The sequence below is a fragment of the Molossus molossus genome, unplaced genomic scaffold (genome assembly GCF_014108415.1).
Source record: "Molossus molossus isolate mMolMol1 unplaced genomic scaffold, mMolMol1.p scaffold_m16_p_2, whole genome shotgun sequence".
In the NCBI taxonomy this organism is placed as follows: domain Eukaryota; kingdom Metazoa; phylum Chordata; class Mammalia; order Chiroptera; family Molossidae; genus Molossus; species Molossus molossus.
In genome coordinates this window covers 136,126,502-136,141,408 of record NW_023425355.1, presented here as the reverse complement: position 1 = coordinate 136,141,408, position 14,907 = coordinate 136,126,502, and positions in this window count along the sequence as shown.

The window sequence follows — 14,907 nt, the reverse complement described above, 5'->3', positions numbered from 1 at the left end:
TTTTTTATGTTTTGGCTTTTTAAAGAAAATTATTAGCTCCTTGGGGAAGGAAATGAAGTTTTCTATTTTTGGACTCTAACTCCTACCCTAAAATATACACTTGTTGATGCAAACTAACTGATAACGAGATCCAAATAAAATAGTCACAGTATTTTAACAGCAACAGCAGCAGATATGAAACCCCCAGGAAAAGACCATCCACCTATGAAGAAATAACAGTCCCATAGAGATAAGGAATGGGTAACAAAAACAGAAGTGGCAAAATATCCTATTAATAAGGAAAATGTGTAAAGGAAGTGTTCCAAATCAGAAAGCAAAAGCTAGGTGGTTGGTTCCCAGATATTAATTATATTATTATATTTTATAAATTAACTTTGATAGCCCTTGATGCCTAGAGTAGAAAACAGGAAATGCTTAAAATTAGTTAGTTGTCCTACTTAAGGATTTAAAAATAGAATAAACTCAAGGAAAAATAAAAATAAAAACAAGTGAGAGTATCAATGAAATAAAAAATATAGAATAGAGACAAGCAAAGCTGAAAGTTGGTTCATAAAAAAACAAACAAACACAGAAGTGATTCATATATTCAATTTTCCCCAGATTAATCTGGAAATTCAGTGCATTTCCAATAAAAATTCCAGTGGGTTTTCTTTTTTCATGAACCCCATAAGCTGATTCTAAACTTTATATCAGAGTTTCTCACCCTTCACAGTGATGACATTTGGGACCAAATAATTTTTTGTCCTGGGGAGCTGTTCTGTGTGCAATGTATGATGTCTTGCAGCATCCCAGGCCTCTGTTTACTATAAGCCAGTAGTAACCACCACTCCCACCCCCCGAAGTGTGACAATCAAAAATAACTACAGATATTGCCAGTGTCTGGGGGGTTATAAAATTGCTCCCAGATGAGAACGATAGCTTTATAACTTTAAAGGGAAGGGACTAAATATAGCCAGAATACTTCTGAAGTAGAACAGACTTAGTCTCCCAGATCTCATGACTAATTATGAAGTTATAATAATGAGGACAATTATATGATACTAGAATAGACCAGTGAACCCAAGTATAGTCCTTCTCTCAAATTGCAAACTTCAAGAAGATATTTGCAAGCCATATAACTAGAATATATAAAGAACTCCTACAAATAAATAACAAAAGTACAAACAACCAAATTGAAAAATGGACAAAAAAACATTGTTATGGACTGAATGTTTATGTCCCTCCCAAATTCATATGTTGCAATTCTAAGCCCCAGTGTGATGGTATTAGGAGGTGGAGCCTTTGGGGGGTGATTAGGTCATGAGTGTGGAGCCTTCATCAATGATATTAGTGCCCTTATAAAAGAGACCCCAGAGAGCTCACTTTCCACCATGTGAAGACAGCAAGAAGATAGTGGTGTATGAACCAGGAAGTGGGCTCTCACCAGATACCAAATCAACCAGTGCCTCTATCTTGGATTTCCCAGTGTTCAGAACCATACAAAATAAATTTATGTTGTTTAAAAGCCACACAGTCTATAGTATTCTGTTATAGCAGCCTGAACAGACTAAGACAGGTATGAACAGAGATTTCACAGAAGAAAACATACATATGATCAATGAATATGTGAAAAGATGTTAAACATTAATGATCTGGAAAATTCAAATCAAGACCACAATCAGATGCTATTTTGCATCTATTAATTGGCCAAAAAAAAAAGAGTGGCTTGATCAGCTGTAGTATATTCATACAATAGAATATTATATCAAATCAAAATGAATAAACTACAGCCACACATACCAACAAGAACAAATCTTAACAATATACTATTAACTGAAAAGAGTAAGTCTGCAAATATTCCATACAACTTGATATCTTTTTAAAACTTAAAAACAACTAAAATTAAAAACAGACTTTTAGGTCTGAATATAGATGATATCAGAGAAAGCAAGAGAACAACTAACATAGGATTCAAATGGTTATCTCAGCTCGGAAGAAGCAAAATGATAAATGGCTGAAGACCACATAGTTGGATGCACATCGTTGTACAATTCCTAGCTCTCATGTTAGGTGGTAGGTTCACTGGTGCTCATTCAATTGTAAATTTAATTAGATAAATGAATAGATAGATAGGTAGGTAGGTAGGTAAGTAGGTAGGTAGATAGATAACAGACATAGTAATTAGAAAGGGTCATGAATGTGGTTCGGTGGTTGAGCATCAACCCATGCACCAAGAGGTTGCCAGTTTGATTCTTGGTCAGGGCACATGCCCAGGTTGTGGGCCTGAACTCCAGTGGGGGGCATGCAGGAGGCGGCCAATCAATGTTCTCTCTCATCAATGTTTCTATCTTTCTCTCCCTCTCCCTTCCTATCTCTCTGAAGTCAATAAAGAAAAAACAATTTTTTTAAAGAAAGGTCATGAATTTGAAAGTAGTCCTGAACCAAGGATTATAATTAATCAAAATCTGTGCACCTAAGATTCATTAAAAACATGTTACATATCAAATATTTCATAATTAAAGAAAACAACAAATAAAAAAGCACATATTCCCTTGAACAAGTGGATGTGTTTCTGAAAAACCATACAGAAATCTTGTTTTGCCAGTGGAATGAAATCAAATTTCAAATGTCTCACTAAACCTAGTCTTTCATTGTTATTTTTGTGTTTAATAGCAACCCTATAACAAATCTTTCTGTAAGGTAAATAACTATTGTGTTATGCACATAATTGTCTCCTAATTTATATATTTAGTTAGTTTCCACTTTCAGCCACTCTCTAAATGCTCTCTCCCCCTCATTCTCAATCTCTCTCTCTCTCTCTCTCTCTCTCTCTCTCTCTCTCTCTCTCTCTCTCTCTCCATATATCCATATATATATATATATATATAATCTCCTTCATACAAATAGCTGCCCAGGGGACCCCCCAAAAAAAACTCCCCTTTTCTCCCAACTTTGCTAGAGTAAGGTTTCCATCCCCTCAACCCAGCTCACCCTGTTCCAGCCTGGCATCTGGCTCACACTTCCCTGGTCCTGGCTTCACACCTCATCTCATTGCTCGTGCAGGTCTTTGAGGCCAGAACTATGCTCTTTGACTCCACAGCTCCTTCTTTGTCTCCAGCAACCACACTCCCATTTCCTATTTACCAGCCACTTTCACTATACCCAATGCACCGAATTAGGTACAGTGGGAGATATAAAAAGGTGAATCAGAGAAAGCCCCGGCCTCAGGAACATGCAGACCATTGAAGGAGATGACATAGATACAGCAGAAATAACTATAATGGGGAAAGGAATGTGTCAGGTCTTGCCCACATCTATAAAATCAACATTGTTAAAATCTATAAAATCAGATCCCAGGATGAATCTGACCTAAGGCAGTAAGCATTTACCAGACTCCAGCCCCTGGAAATAAGCTGCACATAAGCACTCAGCTGCCCTTATCATTTGGTTCTGACTTTGTCACTGCACCTCAGTTCCCATTCTGGAAACTTGCTTAACATCTCAGTCCCTTACTGGGAGGCTCCAGATCTTATCATTGGATTCTACCTTGGCCTCTGCTTCTTGTGTTTGGTTCTAGTAACTTTCACAGTATATTGTTATTGGTAGTAGTAGTAGTAGTAGTAGTAGTAGTAGTAGTAGTAGTAGTAGTATTTTGGCCTGGGGTCCTTGCATGAACCAGGGAACTAACTGCTCATAACTGCAGCTACCAGATAGTGCTTTGTTTGTTCTTCTTGATGCTCTCTGATACCATGCATCTGCACTTTCAAACTTCACCTTCCCAGGTTTGTTGTGACTTACTGAGGGTGCCGGCTACTTCATCCTGGATCTCTATCCTGTTTCTGTCGGTGACTCAATGCTAATTTGCTCTTAGACCCCAAGTCCCTTCATATGTCCACTCTCATTGTCTTTCAGCTCCCCCAAGCTGTTGTCCCACAGCTAAGAAGGGACCAGTTCCAAGTCCCACCCCTCAGCCAGCTAGGTATAACTGACCCTGCCCCCCTCCCCAGCTACTGGGATATGACTATATATGGAAGGATGCACTGGGGAAGACCTCATGGGAAGGCTCCAAAGGGCTTTTTCAGGCAAAATCACAAAGGTGAAGAAATTTGAGAGTCACATAAGAACCAGTATGTCATTCAATTTGGCTACAGCAAAAAGCATTGAGCAGAATGATTTGGTAAAACCAGGCTGATTCCGTTTTGTGGAGGGCTTTGAAGGTCAGGCAAAGGAGTTTAGACATTATTCACTAGAAAACTGGAGCCACTGTAAGTTTCTGAGGAAGATGGTATAATTAGAGCTGCACTTCTCCAGGTATAAATTTGTGTATCTGGAGTATATGTAGAGTCTATATACTAGAGACCTATAATGAGTATCTGATTTAATGCAGTCACAATGGGAAGGAAAAAGGAGAAACTATTGCAAGATTGTTGTAGAGGTGATAGAATTAAAAGATAGGATGCCATAACTGATACTTTAAAAATGACAGATTTGTGACTTGCAAACCAGGAGGATGGTACTGTGTATTTGACAAATGATGAACACAGGTAATAGGGGTTCTGGCCACCAATTTCAATGTGTGTACCCCACCTTGCCCCCCAACAAGCAATGCTCTGACACCAGCTGAGTGTCCTACAATTTAACTCAATGCTGACACTATCTACCTGGAGATAGCATAGATTCCACGGGCTAAAAGGTCACTCAGGATGCTAATTCCAAGTCCAGATTGTTACCTGCATTTTTGACTGATTGGTGATGGATTGGAGATTCCCAGAACTCCTCCCAGTGGGTACGATTGATTTTCTAGAGCAGCTCACAGAACTTGAGAAACATTTTACTTACTAGCTCACTGCTTTATTATAAAAGGATATAATTCAGCCCTGGCTGGTTTGGCTCAGCGGTTAGAGAGTCTACCTGCGGTCCAGAGAGGCCCCGGGTTCGGTTCCCGCTAAGGGCACGTACCTCGGTTGCAGTTTGTCCCCGGCCCTGGTTGGGTCGTGTGGGTGGCAACTACTCGATGTGTCCCTTTCATGTCGATGTGTCTCTCTCTCCCTCCCACTCTATCTGAACAAAATATCGGAAAAAACAATGTCCTTGGGTGAGGATAAAATATAAATAAATAAATAAATAAAAAATAAATAAAAGGATATAATTCAGAAAGAGTCAGATGAAAGAGATGCAGAGGGCAAGGTGTGGGGAAAGAGCACAGAGCTTCCATGACCTCTCTGGGAGTGCCATTCTCCCTGAATCTCCAAGTGTCCACCACCCAGAAGCTCTCCAAAACCCTTTCTGTTTTTGTATGAAGGAGTCGTTACATAGTCATGATTGATTAAATCATTGGCCATTGGTGATTGGTTGGATCTCCAGCCCCTCCCCTCTCTGGAGGTTTGGGGGTGCTACTGAAACCTCTAAGCACAGGGTTGGTTCCGCTGGTAATCAGCTCCCATTCTTCAGTGCTGTCCAAAAATCACCAGCAACATAACAAAAGACACCTTTATGGCTCTTATTACAGGATATTTCAAGGGTTTTAGGAGCTCTGTGCCAGGAATGAGTTGAAGTCCAAATACATATTTCTTTTCATAAATCACAGCTATCACAGCGAAGAAGGAGGAGGTGGGGAAAAAAAGTCAACTTATAATTGATCATGCTAAACTGTGAGAGTGAAAGGGGGAGATATTAATAGTTACACAAGGACAACAGACATAAACCAGGACTTTGCTGGGAAAACTGAAGTATATAGTCACTCAGAATATAAATTGAGAGGTGAGTAAGTAGAATAAAAGTGTCCTAAGTTTTATGCACTTCCAGAAAAAGAAAAAAGTAAGACATCTTTTTGTTGGTGTTGTAAATTGCGTATTTACTTGAATTTCACTTTCTGGTTTTGTTTTTAAATATAAATATATTAGCCCTGGCCGGTTTTGCAGACCAGAGAGTCCTGGGTTTGGTTCCCGCTAGGGGCACGTACCCCAAAATAATAGAGAGAGAGAGAGAGATAAACATATTAAACAGTCATTAACCTCGTTAACAATAAGGAAATGGAAATTAAAGCCACAGTGGGACACCACTACAAACCCAGCATATTGGCAAAACTTTAATTTGCAGTCATTTAAAAGAATGTCAATTATACACCAATTAAAAGGTGTTAAAAATACTGACAATATCAGGTTTTGATAATAATGTAGAGCATAGGAACTCTCGTACACTGCTGGTGGGAGTATAGATTGGTACAAATGCTTTAGAAAAGAGGTTGGCATTATCTAGTAAAGTTGAAGGTAAATATAGCCAAAAGCCCATCAGTTTTGCTATGTGTATGCCCTGCAAAAACTTGTTCGTGCATATTGTAAACAAAATAAATATTTAAGAATGCTCATGGCAACATGATTTATAATAGCTCCCACTACTAAAACCACAAGTACATCTTTAGTAAAATGGAACTATATATTATGACATATTCATTCAATGGAATGAATACTCTATAGCAATGGTAATAAACAGCTACACACTGTAACATGGGTGAAATCTCAAAAACATCATGTTAAGCAAAAGAAGAGAGACAACAGAGATAGAGAGAAAGAGAACCCAAATGGTATGGTTCCATTCAGACAATACTCAAATCCAGGATGCATACCGAGGGGTAAAACAGAAACAACAAAATGTGAAAAACAGGGACTTGATTATCAGGAGTTAGGAGCTACTTCTAGGGAGGAGGTTGAGGGTCATGGTCAAGGAGGTTGCATGCAGAGAACATCTGTAAGGTTCTGCTTCATTGACATGGGTGACCCACCATATTTGTTTTTGTTTTTAGCTTTAAAGTAAAAATTATATGTGTTTGATATACATTTTTGTATGTAGGTTATATTTCATAATTTTTAAAAAATAAATATGGGAGCCCTGGTCGGTTTGCTTCAGTGGTTAGAGTGTTGGCCCATAGACCAAAGGGTCAATTCCCAGTCAAGGGTACATACCTGGGTTGCAGGTTTGATCCCTGGCCCCAATCGGGAGACAACTAGTTGGTCTCTCTCACTGCAATGTCTCGCTCTCTCTCCCTCTCTCTCTCCTTCTCTCCCTCCCTTCCACTCTCTCTAAAAATCAATGGAAAAAATATCCTCGAGTAAGGATTTTAAAAAATATACGGGAAAACATAAAAGAGAGAGATATTACCTATAATCCACCATTTGGGAATACACATAGTTTATATTTTAATGAACTTCCTTCTTGTTCTTCTTCTCTTTCCCTGAGCATGCAAATCCTTTTTGTTTTCTGTGTTTTTTCATAATTGAGATTATACTGCAAAACTTATAAAATTGAAATCAAAACTATTTTCTCTTTATTAATATTTTGCACTGATCTTATTGAAATTCTTTTTTTTTTTTTTTTGTCCTCACTCGAGGACATTTTTCCATTTTTGGTCAGATAGAGTGGGAGGGAGGGAGAGAGAGAGAGAAACATCAACGTGAAAGGGACACATTGAGTGGTTGCCACCTGCACGATCCAACCAGGGCCCGGGACAAACTGCAACTGAGGCACGCGCCCTTAGTGGGAACCAAACCCGGGTCTCTCTGGACCGCAGGCCGATGCTCTAACCGCTGAGCCAAACCGGCCAGGGCTTATTGGAATTCTTTCAAAGTCCAATGTCCTATAGTGGTAGAGGCAGGACATTGTATAGGAGGTTGTCTGAACAATTGGCAAGGTACAGGAGAGGGCAGTTGACTGTGTTCTTTCAAGAAGTTTAGAATATCTAATGTTTTTTAGCATGAGTGTGACCAACACATCACGTGTATTTGGGTTAAGCAGGATTTGTGGGCAGACCTAATTACTGACTCAACAAAATATGCTGATACCTAGTAAATTTGGAGAACAGTGAAAATTCACTGAGGGTGGAGCATTGGATATGTAGGAAGTGGCAGAAAGTAAGTCTGAAGTGGTAGATGGGGCTGGATTACAAAGGTTTTTCAATGTCAATAATATCCCTGTAGGTAACAGAGAGTAGAAGAGAGTTTTGTTTTGTTTTTCTTTTTTAAAAAAGTTAAATAAATTGTTTTAATTTAGAATACTTTCAGATCTACATAAAAGTTGCAATGATAGTAGAGAGAGATCCCATAAACCCCACACCCAGTTTTCCCTATTATTAACACCTTACATTGGTATAGTACATTTGTCACAACTAGTAAACCGATAGTGATATATTATTACTATTAACTGAAGCCCATAGTTTATTCAGATCCCCTTAGTTTTTACCCAATGTCTTTTTCCTGTTTCAAGATCCCATACAGGATACCATGTCACATTTAGTCATCACGTCTCCTAAGGCTCCTCTTGGCTATAGCCAATTTCTCAGACTTCTCATGTTTTTGATTACCTTGACAGTTTTGAGGAGGACTGGTCAGGGATTTTGTAGACTGTCACTGCATTAGAATTTGTCTTGTGTTTTTCTCATGATTAGTCAAGGGTTATGCGTTTTTGTGAAGAAAATCACAGATGAAGTGCCATTATTATCACATCATATTAAGGGAATATGCTATCAACATAATTTATCACTGGTGATGTTGACCTTGATCACCTGATGAGATAGTGTTTGCCAGATTTTTCCATTGTAGTTATTTCCTTCATCCCTGATTCTCCACTATACTTTTTGGAAATTAGTCACTAAATGCAACTCACACTCAAGAGGTGTGTGTGTGTGTGTGTGTGTGTGTGTGTCCAAGTTGTGTTCCATTGTGTAAATGTACCACAGGTTTTTTATCCATTCATTTACCGATGGGCACTTGAGCTGTTTCCAGATCTTGGCTATTGTAAATAATGCTGCAATGAACATAGGGGTACATGTATTCTTTCAAATTAATATTTTGGGTTTCTTTGGATATATTCCCAGAAGTGGGATCACTGGGTCAAAGGGTAGTTCCATTTTTAATTTGTTGAGGAAACTCTATACTGTTTTCCACAGTGACTGCACCAGTCTACATTCCCACCAACAGTGCACCCGGGTTCCCTTTTCTCCACACCCTTACCAGCACTTGTTTGTTGATGTATTTTTTTTTTCTTTTTTCTTCTTTTTTTTTTTTTTTTTGGTCCACACCAAGACACATCATTATCAATACAAAGAGAGAATCTTTTTTTTTTTTTAATCGTCATCTGAGGACATTTTTCGATATTTTGTTCGAATAGAGTGGGAGGGGGGGAGAGAGAGAGAGAGAGAGAGAGAGAGAGAGAGAGAGAGAAACATCGATGTGAAAGGGACACATCAAGTGGTTGCAGTGGGGACAAACTGCAACCAAGGTACACGCCCTTAGCGGTAATCAAACCCGGATCTCTCTGGACCACAGGCCGATGCTCTAACCGCTGAGCCAAACTGGCCTGGGCCAAAGAGAGAATCTTAAAAGCAGCAAGAGAAAAGCAGTTTGTTACCTACAAAGGAGCTCCCATAAGATTATCAGCTGATTTCTCAAAAGAAACTTTGTAGGCCATAAAGGAGTGGCAAGAGATATTCAAGGTGATGAAAAGCTAGGACCTACAACCAAGATTACTCTATCCTGGGACGTATCAAGAGTTTCCCAGATAAGAAAAAGCTAAAGGAGTTCATCACCACCAAACCAGTATTACATGAAATGTTGAAGAGTCTTCTTGAAGGAGAAGAACAAAAATATGAACAATAAAATGGCAATTAATACATATCAACAATTGAATTTACAAACAAAATGAGCAAGCATCATAGATACAGAGAACGTTTTCTTGCTTGCCAGATGGGAGGGGGTTGGGGGGATGGGTGAAAAATATGAAGGAATTAAGAAGTACAAATTGGTTGTTAGACTGATGAACCTCAAAGGGAAGCGGGGAGAGAGGGTGGGATGAGATAAACCAAAGAATTTCTTTGCATATATGCATAACCAATGGACACAGACAGTAGTGTGGGGAAGGCAGGAAGGGGAGCAGGAATGGGGAGGAGGGGGTCAATGAGGGAAAAAGGGGGCGACATCTATAATACATTCAACAATAAAGATAAGTTTTTTTTTTTTAAATATCTCAGCTATTAATATTACTTCCTTCACTCAATATATTGAGCATAACTGTTGTGGAATATTGTTTGGTGCTGAGGAATTCAGCGTTTTGAAAGGAAAGTAAGTTAGTAAATTGATACATACAGAGGTAAGAACAGTCTACTATGGTACTGATGAAGAAACAAAATTAATGAAAGAGAATAGGGAGTTTGAAAATAAACTCATACAGCCCTAGCCAGTTTGGCTCAGCAGTTAGAGCGTCGGCCTGCGGTCCAGAGAGACCCGGGTTCGGTTCCTGCTAAGGGCATGTACCTCGGTTGCAGTTTGTCCCCGGCCCTGGTTGGGTCGTGCGGGTGGCAACCACTCGATGTGTCCCTTTCATGTCGATGTTTCTCTCTCTCTTCCTCTCTCTCCCTCCCTCTCTATCTGAACGAAAAATGGAAAAACATCCTCGGGTGAGGATAAAAAAGAAAAGAAAAGAAACTCATACAGTATATGAAGTTTAGTGCATGATAAATGTGGTATTTCAAATCAGTGGGCAAAGAACAGCCTGGCCAGTTAGAAATGTTGAAACATTTGGCAATCCATTAGTGGGGGGGGGGGAACATAGTTCACATGATAAACAAAAGGAAATTCCAGATAGATTAAGGGTATAACTGTAAAAAAGAAAGCCTCTAGCCCTGGCTGGTTTGGCTCAGCTGTTAGAACATCAGCCCGCAGATCAAAGAGTTGAGGGTTTGATTCTGGTCACAGCGTGTACCTTGGTTGTGTCATGTGGGAGGCAGCCAATGGATGTGTCTTTCTCACATCGATATTTCTCTCTTTCTCTCCCTCCCACTCTATCTGAAGATAAATGGAAAAATATCCTCAGGTGAAGTTTTTTAAATATTAAAATTAAAAATTCCAACAATGATTAAAGATCTTTAAAAAAAAATAAAGTCTCTAAAAAATTATATATGGGAATGTGTTTATAAACTTGACGCAGTCAGTCATCCTGAGTAAAAACAAAGTTCACAAACCATCAAGGAAAATATTAATAATTTTGACTAAGTGAATATTAATATTACTGTCCCTTTTAAAAGACACAAATTTATTTTATTACATTTTTAAATAGTTTATTGATTTTTAGAGAGAGAGGAAGGGAGAGGGAGAGAAAGAAACATCTATGTGAGAGCATAACATCAATCGGCTGCCTCCTGCGCACCTCCTATGGGGGATTGAGCCCGCAATCCAGGCATATGCCCTGACCAGGAATCCAACCGGCAGGGCAACCTTTTGGTGCACAGATGATGCCCAACCAACTGAGCCACATTGGCCAGGGCGAGACACGAGTTTAAAGACAGGCAGCAGACTAATAGAAAATATTTGTAACATATATTACAGTCAAAGAATTAATATCCATAATATATAAAGAACCAGAGTTTGTGGGGAAAAAAAGAAAAGAAACAGCCGCTTATGCAGAGAGTACTTACACACACACTTTCATCCTCATTCCAGGTCTCTCCTGTGAATGCCAGACATTTGTGTTCACCCTCTAATTTTGAAATCTCTTGGATGACTGAAAGGCTCTTTCCAAGTCATCAGGCCCCAAACTGAACTTATAATCTTCCTCAACATATCAGGTCCTCTCCAACATTCTTTTTTCTCTTTGAAAAAAAAAAAAATCAATCTACCAATTTTATTTTTTCAACTGACAGAATCGATTGATTCTACCAGTGTTCTGGGAATCAATTCTATCAATTCTTTCCCAGAAATCAATCTACCAGAAAGCTCTGAGTCAACCTTGACATCTCCTTCTCCTGTCATCCATCATTTGTAATCCTTCACCAAGCCCTGTGTAATAGCTCTTAAATCCACCCACTCCACCCCATCTCTACCACCTCCTCCCTTAACCAAGCCACCTGGCCAGGGCTACTGCTCTAGCTTCCTACTCTGTCCTCTTATATTCTGTTCTCACTGTAGTCTAAGTGATCTATTCAAAAGCAAATCTACTCCTAGCACTCAGACTGTGGTCTTTAAATGCTAATTTCCATTAAAAAGAACTGGGGCTCCTTTGAGAAAAGGCTGATTCTGGCTCTGGGGCTTGAAATGCCTGAGGTGACCCTTTTGCTGCCAGGTAGCAAGGAAGTTATCAAAAACTAGTAAATTGTGTCCAAAATAAACAGGAACCACCTTGAGGGAGCCCCACTGACCTAAAATGGGGTCATTTGGGCATTAAAATAATGATAGAATGGGTTAAAACACATTGAGTATATAAAAATCCATGGATTCAAACTGATAATATAAAAAAAACAAAACAAACAGATTTACTGGTTGCCATTGGAAGTAGTTAGATCATCAGCACCTTACTTTGAAAATTGATAATGAAGGGGAAAGAACTAGCCTTTATTAAGCATAATCAATCCTGTTTCAGGATTGCCAAATAATCCTAGATAATGGAGAAAAGTTCTTCACAGAAGAATTCCAGCGAATAAGCACGAGAGGAATGATAAGATTATAAAATTGCCACTTTGAACACTTCGAATGAAGTAACTGATACAAATAATATCAAGGATGCTAAAACCATTAGAGGAAAGGCTGCCACAGAACCAGACACTATCAGGGTGCCAATGTATCACCCCACTGATTACTCAGTGTTTGGAAAAAACAAACATCTTTACAATGGATGGATCAAGCTGTCATCACCTGAATGCACTGCTCAATCTAAAAGAGGAAAGACAATAGACATTATATACCTCTCGATGTGATCAATATGAAATGCATAGCATTGCCTATGAACTGCTGTGTTCTCTAAACCTTTGAACTGGAATCCAATGAAGGGATTAGATCTAACCTCTACTTTTGAGGAAATATGGGGGATAGTGGAACTAGTTAAACACCATTATGAGGAAGCCTCCAGACTAATTCAGAAAGTGGAATATTCCACAAGACAACTCATCTGGTTTCTTCCAAAAGCCAATGGCATGAAACAAAAAGAGGGAGAGAAGACTGCTGTAAAGTAAAAGAGATTTAAGAGACCCAATAAACAAAATGTGTGGTAATTAAAAAAATAAATAAATATCGAAAAATACATAAATAAATAAACATAATGTGTGGACCTTGTTTACATCCTGATTCAAACAAACTAACTTTAAAAAGGGGGCATTTTTGGCTGATTCCGAAGACTCTGTCACAGGGGTGTTCAGAATCAGACTCTGGCCAGCTAATAAATGGCTCTTATTTGGACTTCAAAGAAAAAAAAAGGCATTTTTTAGACCGCTGGGGAATTTGAATATGGAGTGCATATTAGATGATGTTAATGAATTATTGTTAATTTTATTAGATGTGATAATGGTATTGTGATCATGTGAGAAATTTTTCTGTTTATCATATTTGCACACTAAAGGTTTTAGAGGTAAACTGTCATAATGCCTGGGATTTATTTTAAAATATTTCAATTTTAAAAAGAGAGAGAAGAAGAAAGAGATAAAGGAATCAAGTGTGGTAAGTGTTAATAGCTGTTAAAATTGGGGTAATGGGTATATGGTGGTTTTTATACTTATTCTCTATACTTTTGAGTATATTGAAATTTTTAGTTTAAAAATTTCTTAATATGCAAAAAAAATGCATGTCTGATTCTGTCAGTTTCTTACCAAGAATCCCTTCATGGTTTCCCATTGTTCTTCTGATAAAGACAGAAATCTGCCCAGCAGCTGTGGCTCAGTGGTTGGGCGTTGACCCATGCATCAAGAAGTGGCAGTTTGGATTCCCAGTCAGGGCACATGCCCAGGTTATGGGCCAAATCCCTAGTGGGGGCATGCAGGAGGTGGCCAATCAATGTTCTCTCTCATTGATATTTCTATCTCTCCCTCCCTCTCCCTTTCTCTCTCTCTAAAAGTCAATAAAAATAAAAATAAAAATAAAAAGACAGAAATCCTTAGTGTGGTTTATAAGGTCCTCCATAAGGTGACCCCTTCTTACCTCCCAGGGTCATCTCACACCACAAGCTTTGCCTTTTAGAAACTGAGAATTCAGTTGAAGAAGTGAAGGAGATACATTTGGCCTCACAGAATCTATTTGATTTTGCAAGACTATAGGAATTTGTTATATTCTTTGTGATCCTAAGCCATTCATTTCAGCAGCTGCCATTGATCGTAAGTATGCCTGTTAATAAGTGTCCATTGGTTAGGCCATTCCAATGTGGACAAGTGAGAGGTGTGTCAAAGCCCACAATTCTACTTATATAATTTGAAAAACTAAAATTATTTTTATAGAAAAATTCTACAAAGGGATGTCTTGAAGATCTCTCTTTGAAAGGTGTTTTGGGTCCCTTCCTTTGCCATCTGCCACTGCTCTAATCTAGACCATCATTGTCTTGTCTCTGGCCTATGGCAGCAGTCTTCCAGCTGGTCTCTCAACCTCCAGTTCCCTTCTCTGTGGTCCATTTTCCATATGGCACCCAGAATGAAGTTCTACAATGCAAATGTAATCATGTCACTGCTTAAGTGACTGCCTATTGCTCCTTAGAGAAATCCTGAACTCTTTAACAGGTTTGGAAAGCCTTTTTGAGCCTTCCTTCTCTCTCTTCAACCTCATCTCTCCTCACCACCCCCCCACGTCCCCACTCTCCAACTCAGAGGTTCTAGACATACTGAACATCTTTCAGTTCCTCAAAGAAGCTCTTTCCCTCACTTCTGAGTCTTGAACGTGCTCTTCACTCTGCCTGGATGGCTCTTCCCACCACCTCACCTCATCCTTCAGTAGAGTCACTCCTGACTCATACTTCAGTTGTCAGCTAAAATGTTGCTTTCTCTAGTTGTCCTTGTTGTGTCTTTAGAGTGTCCTCTATTTAGCATTTACTGTGCCAGGTTGTCATTTCTCACTTAATTACTGTAAGCTTCTCGAAGACAGGGTCAGTCTTGCTTGCTTCAGTTGTATCCTTAGCATCTGGTGCAAT